This window comes from Gallus gallus, chromosome 8 (assembly GCF_016699485.2).
Source record: "Gallus gallus isolate bGalGal1 chromosome 8, bGalGal1.mat.broiler.GRCg7b, whole genome shotgun sequence".
In the NCBI taxonomy this organism is placed as follows: domain Eukaryota; kingdom Metazoa; phylum Chordata; class Aves; order Galliformes; family Phasianidae; genus Gallus; species Gallus gallus.
Genome location: NC_052539.1, coordinates 4,388,547 through 4,405,656, shown reverse-complemented (window position 1 = coordinate 4,405,656; position 17,110 = coordinate 4,388,547). Strand labels below are relative to the sequence as shown.

The 17,110-nt window shown below is 41.8% G+C and overlaps 1 protein-coding gene across 2 annotated transcripts in view; it reads left to right on the top strand.

Moving 5' to 3' along the window:
* The window catches only part of FASLG (Fas ligand (TNF superfamily, member 6)), a 131,406-nt gene that overhangs the window by 64,510 nt on the left and 49,786 nt on the right, over positions 1–17,110 (top strand). The window lies entirely within an intron of this gene.

Sequence of the window (17,110 nt, the reverse complement as noted above, 5' to 3'; positions counted from 1 at the left end):
TCAGTCTGCCAAATGTATTCATGGGATCTGCAACTGCTCATTTCACCTTCAGTTTGGAACTTCAAGGGAACACTCCTCACTGATTGCAGGAGCTGCAGACAGAGCTACTCACTCTGAAGGGTTTGCTCTCTGCCCCTTGTCTGCTTGGCTGAAATTGGCAGAGAAATCACGTAGCTTTCAGGAACACAAAATTTTGCAATTTTAGCAAAAAAGAGTCTGGAGCCAGACAGAGTATGATTATCTGTCTGTGTCGTCTTAATGGGAACTCCTCCTTGTTGGCAGCCAAGTGATATGTCTGTCTGAGGTGGGTCTGTCTTCCTGTCTGCCTTTGGCGTTTCTGTGTCATTTCTCATCTGCAGTGAAACAACTTCACTATTTACAGAATGAATGGGCAAGAAGTTGCCTTAGTCTCTCAATGCTGCTTGTTTTCAAGTAAAAAAAAGAAAATAAGGAATCAAGTAGTGTAAAATGCACAGCACAAGAGCAGTGTACTGATACAGAAGAGCTTGTGGCCCCTGTGGGTCTGACAGAGGAAGTCAGCGTTAACACTGGGGCTGTATGTATCACACAATGGGGATGTGGGAGGGGAACCATATGGGTACTGGGAATCAGGAGAAAGCAGGGCTGAGCTGGAGGGAAGGTGCAGTGATCAAGTGCTCTTCTTTGGGATATGCTGGCAGAGTAACTGCAGCATTTTCTGATCTCTCATTCCTGCTGCCGCCTTCTGCCTGTGGCTTCCTCCTGAGGAGCTGTTTATTTGAGCAGTTCAAGACAACTTGTGTAGGTTTTTCTTGAGTGGTGTTAGCAATCCAGGACCCAAAAGTACTTTCAAGAAGCATATGCTTATTAACAACAGATTTCCTTTGCATCTACTAAATGTAGACCTTGCAGAGAGGAAAGAGACAAGGATTTCCTTGTTTAGTCTGTCTTTAATTTTAGACTGAAGATGTTTAATTTTAAAGTAACGGCTTCTTGGCTACTATCTTCATTCTGAGATCTGAGGCCTGAACTCATGGCAAAACATGTTATCAATAGGCTACCTGAGGGACTCAGCTTGACAGCTTCAACTGAAATGGAGTAAGACTGTGGTTGCTCTTTCTTGGGTGTCTTCAGTATATGCTTTTGTGAAGCAATCAAATGAGCGAGATCTATTCCACGTAGGAAGAAAAGGCTGAGTTAAGGTCTTAATGATCTTCAAAAAGCTTAAGCAAATAAATACACGTGGGGAAGAGGATGAACAGTTTTCCACATCCGTGGTGGATAGTCCTGAGCTATTCTAGTGGAGGAACATTCAAACTGAAACCTGAGACATCTTTTATAACAGTAAGGGTGGCAGTGAGTGTCCATGGCTGAACCTCTGTTTTCAGAGCTCCCCCGTGTAAGGCAAGTGCATCCTCTTTCATGGCCTGACACCTACCTGTGCTATCGTGTTATGCTTCTGCTGCTTAGTGATCCTTCTTAAATTTCCTTCTGATGTTGCTTGCAGTTGACTGTGTATGAAGGAGTACTTTATCTGCAGCTTCTCCCATTTTATACTGATGTTTTGGTTTCTCCTGTGCCAGTAACAATAATTACATAACAGGCCATCTTCAAGTTTCTGCCTAGTCAGTGTCTCGGTTTCTATTTTCAGTATGTTTCTGGGTTTGATGTAGCTCATAATGTTCTGTACTGACTGTAGAAAGGATGACGGCAAATATGAGGCATCTGTGCTGGTATCTGTGCGTAAGTCTTACAGATTTGTTTTCATCTTTGCAGTTAATATTGCACTATCTGCTTTTTGGTACCTTGGTCTTTAGCTTTCGATATTGTTTGTTGTTTAAAAAATGGATCTGCTGTTAGATGAATCTGGAGATGCCACAGTTGCCCTCTGTGAAGAGAGCTAGGAGTACAAGAATGAATCGATATCTCTATAGTGCTTTGGAAAACATTCAGTGGGGGGATGGGAAGAGATGGAAAGAAAACAAGTGAAGTGGGAAGTATGAGTACCAAGGAGTCATGTGAAGTCAGGCAGCAGCCCAGAGAAGTGCAGTGAAAGTCACTGGCAATATAGCAGAAGAGAAAAATCTTTTTAGGTCTGAGATGATGTAGTCTGGTGTTCCCTGACACTCTACTAAGTTTTCTCTGAAAGCAACCCAGACTTCCATTTCACTGCTGGGCTTCACTTGCCTGGCCAGCACTGGAAAACAGGTACTTTTAAGGAGTAGTTTTACTAGTATTATTCAAGATACAGTGATGTGGAAACAAAATTTAGGCTAGTCAATATGAAATACTGTGTTCCTTGGATAATATTCAGCTATTGAAAGAATTGGCACTTAGCAGATTTTGTTTGAAATGATTTTTTTTCCTGTAAATCTGGAGACAGAAGTAGCTGATTAAGTACCCATCTTCAAAAACAGGTAATTAAAAAATAATCCAGAAGTTTACATACTTGGTAGCTTTCTGCTGAAATGCCTTAAAATGCAAGAGGAAGGGGTAGCTGAGGATGAGGAGGCAATGGAAAGAGAATGAAAGTAAAACATGTCTATTTCTCCCCCTGCACACACACACCAAAGTTAACTCACTTCAGGAGAAATTTAATACATTTTCTTAAAGATAACTATTTTCTTGGAAGGTGTAATATTATGGACATAACCAAGAGTCGAGTAGAACAGTGACCCATAACCCCACATGGACCTTTTCCTTCATGTTGGAAATGATAATAGACATTAAAAGATAAAGAGGAACTGAGCTAAAGAGAGACGTCAGGAGTATTTACAGGTGAAAAAAGGCATCAGTGCTAGGACTGACCCCATTTTGTATATTCCTTGCTTATGTAAATATTTGGCCACTGATGTGGCAGATGGCATAGAGCTGGGACTGATGCAATTACTGTGGAGGACTGATTTGTCTTAGAGAAGTTCTGAAATGAGGATTAAAAGCATGAAGTACAACATCGTTTTTAAGAGGAAAGAAGCAAGGGCTTTTGCAATGGCGCAGGAAGTTGTTCCTTACAGAGGGTGGAGGAGGATGGGGGGAAGGATGGCTTGTTAGTCTGAATGTGATTCAGATTTAGGAAAGCCTTGTAAGACCGTGGGCTGCATTGCATCAGACTTTAAATTCCTAGTAGAGACAAACAAATGGTAGTGCTGTTGTAGAAGCTGTTTGTAAGACCCTAGTTAGAACATTGGCTGCAGTTTTGATCCCTGCTACTTAAAACAGGAAAACCAACTGGTAAAGGGCAAAGGACTCTTAGGACTGTGAGGACAGCCTTCAAGGATTTGTTCCTACGAAAAAAAAAAGAGCAGAGTTTGTTGTTTAACTTAGCAGTTAGTAGATATACAGAACTTACCAACTTTGTCAATAAATGTATTAAAAGGGATATTACTTCAGCTTAATCCTGAGTCCAAGAAGAATTATGAATAAACTAAGTTGAAAACTGCTCAAAACTTTGTAGCCCTTCTGAACAGCTTTCTGGGTGGCTCAGGGGATTGCTTCTATATAGGAGATTAAGGAGGAGATTGCCTGAGAGTAATCTTAGGATAAGCTGTGGAAATTGTAATGGTACTTATAATGATAATGGATGTGGTAAGAAACTGATGGAGCGTATTTAACAGTTGGTGATCTCTGGTGATATTAATATTCTGTTACTGCTTTGGGATTCTGCTTGTCATGTAGAAAATCAGGAAGGTATTCTACCTGCTGCAAGGTAAATTCTACATTTGGAGTTTTTGCCTTATTTTGAAGTATCAGATACAGCTGACAACTGGAATCAAGCAACTGCATGAGGTGTGCTGGCTCTTCTTCTGGTATCAGATGCTCCGCTGTCCTTCTAGCTAAGCAAATGGCCAGATATCAGAGGCCAAATGAACATTTTCTGAGATGGCCAGTAACTTGTATGGAACGAATCCTTCTTCCCTCCATTTGGCAGGGAGTTTCACTTAATGAACTTTTCCTCAGTGTTTTGTTTTTAAGCATTTGTAACATCGCTGGAAACTGAACTTGATTACCTAGAATAAAATTGAGTAACACAAAGTACAGGGCTACTCTTTTGGAATCTAATACTAGGAATTACTCCTGTTTCTAAGGAACTCATCTTCTGTAAGTGGTGGAAGGATAGAACTTCAGTATGTCAAAAGCATGCTGCAACTGCAGACAAAGCACACTTTGCTCCTGGCTTCATCAAGTGCAGTCTCTCAATTTGGTAGATTTCCTATTGTCACTTTTTTACTGTCTACTCCTGAGAGAGAAAGAACATCTAAGGCAGTGCTGAAATGTACTGTACATTTCTACATTTGTGTGAATGACTTGTTTTACAAAGGGGAAAAAAAAATATTCTGAGGAACTTTGTCATGATCCTGGAGATTTTCAGTTTGTACTCAAAGTACTTCCCCAAACACAGAACTTGCTAACCTGTTGAGTAGAGACTTCAAGGGAAAAGGAGCATTTCAAGAAGGGGACCTCAGCTTCACTGTCCTAAGCAGTAGGTTTCAATTATTGTTCTCTTCTATTACTGTACATACTTATGAGGACTAATTTTAGTGCCTTTCTAGGTGACCAGTTTATTGCAATTTGTGAAATTGTTGGCAGAGGCATTAGAAATAATCATAAATTGCACAGGAAAGCACAAATAGATGGAAAATTCCAACCTCCTCTAGACTTTGAGATTGCTAAAACTTTTCTTAATAAATTCTCGCCTCCTTTTCTTGTGTCCTATTCCCTTTGGATGTGACCTTTCAATTCCCCAAAGGGTTAGGGAAGTGTCTCATAGAAACAAACAGGAAACAAAAATGGTTACTTGAATCATCTTATTATTCATACTCAGGGAAAATGCTGCTGAAAATTCAGCCAAGAGATGTACGGAGGCATTACATCATGCCCCAGATGACAGGAAAAGCAAACCTAGGAATCGAGCCAGGATTCTGCAAGGTCTACCATAGCACCTCCACCAAGAAAGCATTGTTTAGACTCTCGTATGCAAAGAAAATATAAATACTGGCAGCTGCTACGGTTCTGAGCTACACAAATGTTAAGCTTATAAAAGACGTAGGTGACAATCACTTTTTTTAAACTCTCATTTCTATATTCTGACATATTGATGCAACTGAGAGGCCCTTACAAACCTTGTCCCACCTACCTAAGCTTTTTCTCCTCTACTTCAATAAGAGAAAAGACTCTTCTCTATTCCTGTTCTCCTGGCAGATGAGAAGCTGGACATGAGCCAGCAGTGTGTGCTTGTAGCCCAGAACCTCAATTATATTCCGGGCTGCATTAAAAGAGGAGTGGCCAGCAAGGAGAGGGAGGTGATTGTCCCCCTCTACTTGACTCTTGTGAGGCCCCATCTGGAGTACTGTGTTGGAGTACTCCCCAGTACAGGAAGGATGTGGAGCTCTTGGAGCGAGTCCAGAGGAGGACCACTAAGATGATCAGAGGGCTGGAGCACCTCTCCTATGAAGAAAGGCTGAGGGAACTGGGCTTGTCTATCTTGGAGAAGAGAAGGCTCTGGCGAAACCTCATTATGGCCTTCCAGTACTTGAAGGGAGCATACAAACAGGAAGGGGTATGTCTGTTGATGAGGATAGTGGTAGGACAAGGGGGAATGGTTTTAAACTAAGATGGGAGATTTCGGTTAGATATTAGGAGGAAGTTTTTCACGCAGAGGGTGGTGACGCACTGAACAGGTTACCCAAGGAGGTTGTGGATGTCCCATCCCTGGAGGCATTCAAGGCCAGGCGGGATGTGGCTCTGGGCAGCCTGGTCTGGTGGTTGGCAACCCTGCACATGGCAGGGGATCAAAACTAGATGATTATTATGGTCCTTTTCAACCCAGGCCACTCTGCGATTCTATTCTGAAGATCTGCCCAAGTCTGCTGCCTGTTCTCTCCTACAAATTATTCCTGTCGCTCTCTTTCCCAGTGTCTTGCACTCCTGTCCTAGAGTACCCTAAAGCACATGCAGAAATATTTACTGATTTCTGCTCAGCACTAGATGGTTTCAGCTAGCAAAGCAATCTGGAAACCTGGGAGGGCTCCAGCAATAGGCAATTATGATAGCACTTGAAGGCACGATGAGGATGAGCTGGCTCCTAGATGTATTAACTCTGCTGCATAGGTCACTGAGGACATGTCTGTTTTTTTTTCATATTACATGTGAACTGAGGACTCAGTTGACCAGCATTTAAACTTTCATAACCACATGCAGACATAACCAGTCTCTCAGCAACATTCAACTGCAAGGGATGACATTTCCCTATCTTCATCTTACAGCTTTCTGAACTAAGCAGAGGTCAGCTGAGAATAAATTAGATGTCAGAGGGAAGAAATCTTTTGGTCACCTACAGGGCTCTGATGCAACCTACTGCAACCTTTATAAAGAGGGTTGGACTAGATGACCTCCAGAAGTCCCTTCCAAACCCTACGATTCTGTAACTTGGTGGATTAGAAGGCAGAGCACAACAGTGAATTTGATCAAGTTTACTTGATGTTGTCAGAGTTACTGGCCTTTTAAAAAATAAAGAAATGTTCTGAAAAGGCTTAAAAGTACAAGGTGATTTCCAATAGTCTTCAGTTTTTTTGTTCCATCCTTTTTTTTGTTTCATCCTTTTGCTGTACTGTATTTATAGTTTCCTCATTACATTACAAAGTGTGAAGTATTTGAGAAATTTTCCAGGTTCATTCTGAATAAACAAAAGAGCTGAGTTTTTATACATAGAAAGCTTTCTATTTTGAAATGCAGTATGTTTTTCTTCCAGTCCCATTCAAGTGTCTCACCATCACTATCTATGCTGTTTTGTTGTTGTTACCTGTTCTGACCATGGACTCCTATAAGCAAAGACTTCTATAACTTCTATAAGCAGAGCTGGTCATTTGTGATGTTCTGATAGCCTCCAGAGTATGGTTTCATAGAAGCTCTATAGTAGTGAAAGGAGGGATGTAATAAATCCTTTCTCAACAGGATTTGAAGGGGGATCCACATAGGCTATCTTGCTGAAGTTGCTAATTCTTCCATGTGTGTTAAGCAGCAAATCTATTCTCAGAACAAGAACTCTGACATAAATGAAACACAGCCAACTGGAAGGGTGTATGAGATAATGTTTATGTAAATAGTGGGCTGCAAGCAAAAAGCTTCCCTGTGGGAATAACTCCTCTTGGCCCTGCACTCTTCTCATTTCAGGTGAGATTGAGAACAAACATCCTAGTCCTTGTTACCATCCAACAATCATGCTCCAAAAGTTATCAGTTGTGGTGTGCAGTACTGTTTGTGACTCATAGTCATCTTGTGTTGGAGGGATACATCCACACTCTTCAGCTGCTGAAGAGGAAAATGACCATTAAACCCCAGCTCACCCTTTTGTAATGAATGGTCAGTTAATTTTTTGTCAAGTTTCTTTGTGGCACATTCTTTGAAAAGAAGTGAGATATCTATTAATGAATGTGTTATATTTCTTTAAAATACACATAGAAGTGGAATTAGAGTCAAACCAGGTGAATGAACTAGCAATTTCAGCAGCATAGGAGAATCCCATGGATTAAAATTCAAGGCCCAGATAAGAAAATTATAATTTGGAGTCTGTATTAATAAGTACCTAATCACGATGACTATACTGACTGTGATCACAATCATAGAATGGCCTGGGCTGGAAGGGACACCACGGATCATCAAGTTCCAGCCCCTCTGCTGCAGGCAGAGCTACCAAACTCTGGATCTGGTACCAAACTAGGCTGCCTAGGCTTCATCCAAACTGGTCTTGAATGCTTTCAGGGATGGAGCATCAACAACCTCTCTTGGCAGCCTGTTCCAGCACCTCACCACTTGCTCTGTAAAGAACTTTTCCCTGACATCCAATCTGAACCTTCCTTCCATGAGATTAAAACTGTTCCCCCTTGTCCCATCACTGTGATATAGCACAGGTCACAGAGGCTGCAAGCACAGGGAAATGGTAGTAGTGTGAGACTCTACCACCTCCCCTTTTCACCACACACAGACCAGGGAACTGTCTCATCAATACATGATGGACAGAAGAAATATTGAGACACAAGTAGTGGCAGTTTGCAAAAGAAACTGGCAAGGAAGCCTGCAAGAGGCAGTAGAGTGCCTTCCTTCCCCCCTGCACATCAGGCGTCGTCTTCCAGAATGTGACCAAAGAGCTGTTTTGCTCCAGTAGTTACATTGTGGACTCAGTGTCCTTGTAGGCGTGGTGGACAACAAATGTAAAAAAAAAAAAAAAAAAAAAACCAAAAAAAAACAAAACCTTCACGCTTGCAAATGCAGTCAACTGCAAAAAGGGAATCTACATAGAAATGAGGAAGCTTGTTGGAAGAACAATAAAAGAGATGAGATGGTTAGGGAGTTGACCTTTCCGAGAAGAATGGGCATAGGGATCTCACACTGGAGGCCCTGAGACAATATGTGCCACCTATCTATGTCAGGAAGCAACTGGTTTACAAAATGGGTCAGGCTCTTAAACTCTGGCAAGTTACTTATAAAATACAACCAGGCTAGTAACAAAAATCTAAGGAGCAATCCTGTCCTTTTCTTAAGCTATTTTAGAGGATACCTGCCATTTGGATGGGGGCTGCTTGATACTGGAGAAGAACCCAGAGGTGATGAGATCACAGGAGAAGAGCTAAATGAATCATGTGGCTTCCCACCTGATGTAGGAGGAATAGGCACATTTCCCCAACCGGTGTTCAGCAGACCATCTGCTTAGTATAGAGCTGTGAGACTGATGATGGGACAAACAGGCCAAGAGAGTGGTAGTAAATCACCATTACTAAGTACTGTCATGGTAGAGCCCTGAAGGAAGCTAACTCACTCTACTTGTTATGGCAGGTAACTTCTCTTAAAACTGCCTTGGGGCCTGAGGTCTTGAAAGGTGACAGACACGGGACGCTCTGCAGAAGAAATCCCATGGAGATCCTGTGGTCAGCTGAGAACTGCCCTGAGTAATTTAGTTGGTACTAAGGCAAGGAGCTGAATTAATGAGCAGCACTAGAGGTATAATGTGTTGGACGAGAGTCAATGCGATGCTTAAAAAACAAAATTCTGCTTTTCAAAACCTACTGTAGATGTGGTGGGGTGAGCGAGCCTGTGCCAAAGAAAAGTCAGAAGAGCAGCTTACTTGAGCTTAAAAGAGTCCCTCTTTCAGAGCAAGAGTTTAAGGAATTGTATGCCTGTCCTGCCCTTTCTCTTTATCAGTTAGCTGCTTTTGGTCACTGGTGGCTACATAGAGCTTTCCTCTGACTCCATATAGGTCTGAGAGTCAGAAAAACATATGGCAAAAAAACTTGTATCTTTAAATACATAATTTCTTCTCTGCTGGGCCTTCCGTGCTTCCCATAAAATTGGGTAACAGCTTTGTCTTGAAAGTCCTCTGCCAGTTATGTGGAACTCCAACACTGCAGCAACTGCATTTGTGTACTGTTTGGATAGGGCTGGTTATGTGCTGGCTAGCTCCCTGCCTGAGAAGAGAGCGGTGCTGAAGGAGGAACCTCTGTGTTCTGATATCTAAATGTAATACTGAGGGCTTATCATCTATGTGTGAGGCTATTTCTCAGCTTGCAGTCATTTGTTCTGTGCCCTGTGTATGTCCCAGTTTCTCCCGCAGATACATCAGAGCTCAGATGGCTGATCTTCCTTACAGAACCAGATCAGCCCCCAGTAAATGCTTTTACTGTGGAGAAAGCAAGACTTGGTGCTGCAAAAATGTTCCATGGCACATCTAAGCATACATAAAAAATAAGAATCAGCATTTTCAAAGTGATTTATGTTCTGATATCTCCCAGCTTTTGAATACTTGACTTGGTGACATATACTGTCATTTAAAATGTTTTCATTGCACTTGTCCGCTACTGGTGAAGGAAAAGAGGCAGAACAGGTGCTGAAACATTAATTAAAATAAAACCAGGTGTCCAACCCCCCAGAGAAGCCTGTTGTACCCTGAACACCATGTTGTGCAGTCTCCTGCAGTGCAGGCAGAATCTTCTTAGCCAGTTCGCAAACTGGAGGTGCCACAAGCTCTGCTTGGGTTCACGCCTGAGGTGGCACAGAGCTGCATGGCTCCCTGGCAGTGTCAGGCAGAGAGGTGTTCACTATTTTGGTGCCAGCTCTCCAGCAGGCTTTATCTAGTCCGTGTTTTTGGGATCTTAAAACAAGTTATTTTTTAGAAGTGAAGAGACAGCAGCTCACTCTGCCTGCAGTGGCACTCTCTTGCTGTTACCTCTACCCATGGCAAGAGGTGAACAGGAAATCCCCACACAGGTACATCTCTAGTTTAGTGTTTTTCACATTCTTGGTGTGCTTGTTGCCAGTGCTGAACAGATAGAGGCATTCTGAAGTTAGGATTATCTGTTTTAAGTAGCTTTCCTAGGAGAAAGTGTGAGGTAGACGTACAGAGTCCCCATTTGTGTTCTTCGCTCATAGATTTCTTCCAACAGGAAGCATACCCATGCATATTAAATGGGAGGAAAATCTGGGAAGCTCTCACTTCTTACTCCAAACATGCAGCCCCAGCAATAAAATAACAGCATAAAGATGAAAAGGAATACCAGGCAATGCAGGTGAACTCCTGTAATGGAATAGTAGTTTTCTGTGATCTCTTTGAAGAAATATTTGCTGGGTCTCCACACTGATCTTATGTTTAAAGTGTCTGTTCTAATTCCTCTGGACGGGGCCAGGACAGCTCCTTTGTTCTCTGTTTAGGGCTGCAGATCTGCAGTAGAATCCCAGGAAATGATATGAGAGTAGTCTGGACCAATTTATTGGATTTCTTTGCTCATCTAGTTAGCAGCAACACATTAATAAACAAGTAGCATATCTGTGGCCCTGAGAGGTATTCTTAAATCCATACTTGCAGCAAAATTATCCAAATCAAATGTCATCACAAAACTTGGGATGATCGTTGCTAAAGGCAGGATGGTGTCCTCAGCCCCCGCATATTGAAACACAGGATGATTAAACAAGAGTTGTTATCTTGGATTGACATCCTCAGTTCCTCCCACTATGGAGGAGTTACTATAAACAGGTAAAAATAAACAGTTTATATAACTTCTTCTCTAAGCAGTATCAGAAAATAACTGGTCTTACGTTTTACATTTTGACTGCCAAGTATTTTGTGCAATGGGCAAAATTTCAGCACATAAATAAAAATAGTATTTAAAAAAACTGTGTGTGTGTAAAGAATGTGAAGAGCCAGGAAAATATTTTGTAGAATCATAGAATAACTCAAGTTGGTAGGAACCCATAAGGATCATTGTGTTGGACTTCTCGTTATCCTTTTATCTTTGGATGGACAGTGAAAACATTGTTTCACTTTTTCTGATGATAAGTGACTGTATAAGCTGGCCTGTGGTAGCTTTGTTCTCTTGTGTTTCTTAAAAATGAACGTTTAATGTACAAAAACTCCTAGATGCCCTTTTTTTCCAAATTTTTCACAGTCCTGTGAAACAGTGCAGATGGGGACACAGGCTATAAACCTGGGACTCAGAGGCATCTGATTTTATTCAATAATTGAATTTTCATTCAATCATATGAAAGAATGAATGATCTTTTCTACAGAGAAAAGCAGCATAGCTTCACTTAATCAGATAGCTCCAGTGTTGAGTGAAGCCAAGCAATCAAAGGCTGTCCAACAGCCAGTATAAGCTGTGGGCTTATGAGTGTAGAAAACTTTTATTTCTTTCTGTATTGGTTGAGTGATTCACTGCTTTCTGGTCTGTGGCTGGGAATCCCACTGTGTAAATAATAATGACCTTCAGCTAAATGTAGTGTTTCTTTTTAAGTGGGTGAACGCAAACAGCTTTGATCTGGAACAAGATAAGTGGATCTCCCTAGGTGAATTACTTCCCTCCTTCCTTCTCCTAGTCTGGCCTTTTTGTATGAGGTGGGGTGAGCTCTGCAGTTCACTCCTGCTCACTTCCCTACTCATCCTTAGAGACATAAATAGAACACCTGTGGGCGTAAGAATATAACGAATGAATATAAGAACATTCATGTAAGGGAATGTAAGTATGGGAGAATATATAGGTATGGTTTTGGGAGGCAGAGTTAGAGTAGGGTGACTGTGAAGTCCCCACAGCACTGCAGGGTGGGATGATGACTTTTAGTGGGGTTTTTGTTTGCAGACAGGGCAATAGAAGGAATTACTTCTGAAACCAGTGTGAACACTGCTATTAACAGTCATCAGTCTTCAGACTATAATGCAGGCTTCACTAAGTGTTTTGAGTAACAACAGAAAGAAAATGTCCCGCTCCTATGGATATAAGATTCTGTGAATGATTCCTGAACATTGCAAATCTGCTGTCTTGAGAGGTTATTCTGATCTAGAGTATGAAGGTGGTTACCTCATAGTACCCTGTGTTGGCTCATGAGGGAGGGCAGAAAGGCTGCAAAGAGCAGTTATTTTGTGGTCTGCAGAAAGGGAGACATTGAAGAGCTGCCCTGCTACCTGCTCAGGCTCTGCTACTGCCTCAGAAGGGGGCGCAGGGGCCCATCAGGATTCACTGGAGTCCTCAGGCATTCAAAGGTCTTCCCTTTACTTGCTGCTTAGAGGGTTTGATCTCCATAATTCTCTGTTTCCCCTCATCAGAGAATGCCTGTCCCTGCTCTGCTTTGGTTATCACAGGTGTGGACTTGCAGTATATGAGGGAATGTCTAGGAGGGACTCTGTCTTTCTTGTGAACGTCAATTTCTTGATATTAGAGGGAAATTTTGCATCTGGGAGTGATGTCTCAGAACTAATTTCTTGTCATTTTTGCTCAAGGTTATATAGTTTTGCTCATAACTTCCAGATGTCCTACATATCTATGCTATAACAGCAACATCCTTGAATATTTGCCATTTTGCCAAATTAACGTGCTTGCTCAGGGTTATAGTTCTGCTTCTAACTTCCAGATTTATTGCTGATCTATGACAAGCATCCTTCCTGACAATAAGACTTCTATAATAAGAGCAACTTCCTTGAAATAGGGGCACAAGTAATGAAATATGTAATGAAAACAGTAATGAAATACGTAATAGTTAGGTGTGACTTACGTATGAGGTGGGTGTGTAGTGAAAGCTTTTGGATTACAAATGGAAGCTAGTGTAAAGACTCAGGTGTGTTTGACTGGTGAAGGTTACCCACCTTGCACCCTGTGCAGAAATAAAGCTATATCTCCTCTCTGAACACTGGTCTTTTCAGTGTGTTTTGGGAGATTTTAAAACTGACAATAGGAGAAGGGCTTTGTATAGAATTAACTTGAGCTGAAAACATATTTAATATTTGACTCTGATGACCAGAGGTGTTAATCATCCTGGCTCTGGGCTGCAAGCTCAGGGATCAGCTGCACAGTTCTGATGTGTTTACAGTAATTTGAGAAATGCCAAGTCAGGAATATGTAACAAGACTTTCTCCGTAAGTACATGAGCTGGCTGAGGCAGATAGAGAAATGCCAAAACTGGAACTTGCTATTGCTTTTCCCCTAACCTCTCATGTGGCGTGCCTTCCACGCATCTCAGACTACTATTGTGTTTCTTTGGTTCAGTTATTGTAACACTCTTCAAAACATGCGACACTTAGGCCTACCATGGCTAGTTGACAATCCCATAATAGTTTCCATTCAGCTCTGGTTGTTGGTATTTTTTGATATGTTTTTCTTGAAGTTCTGCTACTAGTAGTCTCAAATACTCAAAAATTATGATTGAAACTTAAAATATTGTGAAGCTATAAAATCTGAATATTAATAGAAGCAAAATAGGCAGCTCAGTAGAGAATCCTATTTCAAAAGTACTAACGTGGAAAATGGGTTTCTGCATCTCAGCCCAGAGAGCCCCTTGCACGAGGCCCAAGGCAGGCCAAAGGGGGTGGTGGATAAGCACTGTGCTAGCCAATCAGGTAATGCCACTGAACCCTGCAACGTGGTCACATTTCTGACATCTGGGAGCTTTTTTGTCCGCTTTTAGCTTATCCTGATTGTCTTAGACTGCTGTCTTCAAAAGAGGGGAAAAAAATCGCAAGAATCTAGATGTGGCACTTCTAGAGTTTATTTTCTGAGAGCTCTTCTCATTTCTCTTTCTTTCTGTGTGAGGATGTTTGGGCCAAGTCTCATGACAGCTGCTCATCTCTGCTTGCATGGACTTTCAGTGACCCTAGAGAAATCACGTCATCTTGCCTTTCCTCCCTCACATGGAAGTGCTGGTAATGCTTTCCTCTCCCCCAGTGCGTATCTTGCTTATCAGGCTAAAATCTGTGATGACACGGGCTGTCTTCACTGATATGTGGATGTGAAGTGCTCAGGGCAGAGGAGCCCTGAAATTAGGAGGCAACAGCATGTGCACAAACCTGTCTGAGGATTGATTCCTCCCAAAGCGTCTACAAGTCAGTACTTACAGGTAGTAATAAATTAAAAAAAAAAAAAAATGAAATGATGTTGATTTTCTATTACAGAGGGAAAAACACGGTTCAGCTTTGGACCAGTTACGGGTCCAAAATATGAGATTTTAATGGCGACTAACTAGCATATATACTGAGTTAATTGGACTGCATATCACGAGCTTCTCCTCTGCTCTCTTCTTCTGTAAGGCTGTTTCAGGCTGTGATGCTGCATCAAACAGCAAAGAGCATATCCTCTGTTTGTAGCTTTTGAAGTTTTGACAATTAAGGTGGATCCAAAAATTACAGCCTGAAAGAGTGTACTCTAGGAATATTAGTTGCCATGCCAAGTCTCTTCTGTTCAGCCACAGAGGTTTGTTTTCTGGTTAAAATCCTGTGTTTTTGCATGTAGGCCAGAAGAGCTGTGGTTCTTTGCGTAAATGCTTTGGTTACGCTGCTTTGCTGTGTACTGCTCCTGATGAGGAGGGAGAGCACAGCCTGCCTGCTGACGCACTTGGTTGAGTGAGCAGCTGTTCCTGAGCTTGTATAGAAGGATGTTACAATGTGGGTTGTTCTATATTCCAGTAGAGAGCAAGAGTTGTCACAGTTTTGCAAATGCTTCCCTAAACCAGATACTCGGCTTGCAACATGATGAAAGAAAAAGGAAGTTTTCACATAAGTGGGCAGTGGGGAAATCCAACTGCATTTGAAAGGGCTGGAGTAGAAAACAGCTCTTCCCTGTTACTCATCACTCAGTTTCCACAGCGTATAGAAATGGGCTCACAGTAAGACAGCACTCCAGGCACTTGCTGGATTTGCATCACTTCTCAGTTCTTTCTCATTTCAGATCAGAGTAAAGTAAATGAACATCCTGCTTACTAGTTCTGCTTTTGTGATGAAAGGAGCAACTTGGCCCTAGAAAGGCAAGCTGAGCACCTGTAGAGAAACATACCTGGGCAGAAAGTTTGTAGGTGCTTCCTACAAAGGAAGTGATTTTTCGCAAGCACTCATGTGACGTAGGGAACCTGTACCAATGATGTTCAGTAGAGCTTCTGCAAGAAAAACACTTGTGGTAAAAACCTTCAAAGCATTAAGTAGTTATGGGGGTCACAGTCCATTTTTAGAAGTGGCCAAGACTTTGCTAACTGAATCCTGGTGACTTTTGGAAAGTTCAAGGCACAAGTATTCAAGCTGCACTAAACATGAGATTTGGTCTTCCTCAACACTAAGGCTTCATCTACCTAAGGGGAGATGAAGCAGCAAGACTTGTCTTTTTAGATGAACAGTTTTGTATAAGGTGATGTGAACAAGCTGCTCCTAACCAAAAAGCAGGCTCCCATCTCCTGGTGAGCTGCTGCTTCCTAGGGAAGTAGCACTCGGTTTTCTGGCTTGTTGCTTCTTCTACTGCCACTGGGTCTTGCATGGTTTGGACTTCTTTCAAAGGCAAGAGAAAAATTGAACGTGAACTTCTTGAAAGCAAGTCACGATTTGAAACATTTCCAAATACTTGGACTGGATGATCTTTGAAAGTCCCATCCAGCAGAACTATTCTATCATATAAACTGCACTCATATTCTCAGCATGGATGAGTCATTTTCTGATTGAGGACTTTGGAGCAGTCAGTGCATTGTGTCTGAGATGTGTGTACACCCCTGATGCCTGCCACAAAGCCGGTGGAAAACCTCTCATTGCACAGTACACTTATTAACCAGCATGAACAGAGAGTGTGTGGGAGCTGCGCTGGTGCAGGATTTCAGGTACAGCTACTGCTTGTTGCATCACTCACCTGTCTTCACGGAGCATACAATGGCTGTAGACATAGGTTATTCTCCACACACTGACAATTTAGATAAAAGACATTGAATTTGGACAGTTCCAAGCTAGAGTTTCTTTGCCCAGGATTTGCTGGCTGTTCCATCTGACTGGCCAGAGTCAGCAGTGGTAATGTGTGTCTTCCATGTTATCAGAACTGCCTCTGACCTACTTAGAGGAAAGGCCACGGGGGGCTTGATATTCTTTGTGCCAATTTTTGTCTGAAAGTCTGAATTAAATTTGTAAATCAGGATGTAACAGAAAGCACATAGCTTCTATTAAATATAGAGGGAGTAGCGTACTAAAGCAAGGTGATGGTAGGTGGTTTGAGGATGTTTGTTAAATAAAAGAACCAATTAATATATTGTGATTATTTGTAGTTAAGCACTTGTTTTAAAAAGTGATTACTCTGTTTATAGAACCACATTTTGGCTGGCTTCTGAAAACATAGAGCTCTGTTCTTCAATGGCCTTCATGTCTCTGGTGCTGCAGGGGGGTGTGCAGTGTGCTAAGCTTCTGGGAAAGCAGGAACTCCCTGAGTCCAGGAAAAAAAATTGCATTTTTTTCTTGTTGAAGGCATGTGACTAGCTATTTATGAAGTCCATCTCATGATACATTCATGGTCCTTGAAGTCATGCTTCCCGTAGATTAGAAAGAATGTATAATTAAAAGGCTACACAGAAATATGCAATTTTTTAATAACCTGACATCTTAGTGAAAACACTCTCCTAGTGGCAAATAATAATTTCAATTGCCAAAGAAGAAAGTTTGTAATGGAAATGGCTTTTTAACACTGCACTGATTTGATAATTCTGCAGATTTTCAGAGTAGCAGGAATTCCAACCTGAGGCACTAGGAAACCTTGTCTTTTAGGTCTGCTATGTATTCCCTGCTGCCTAGGGCAAGGATCATAGAATTTCCCTTCCTTTTGTTTGAAGCTATTTCCCCTTGTCCTGTCACAGCAGACCCTAC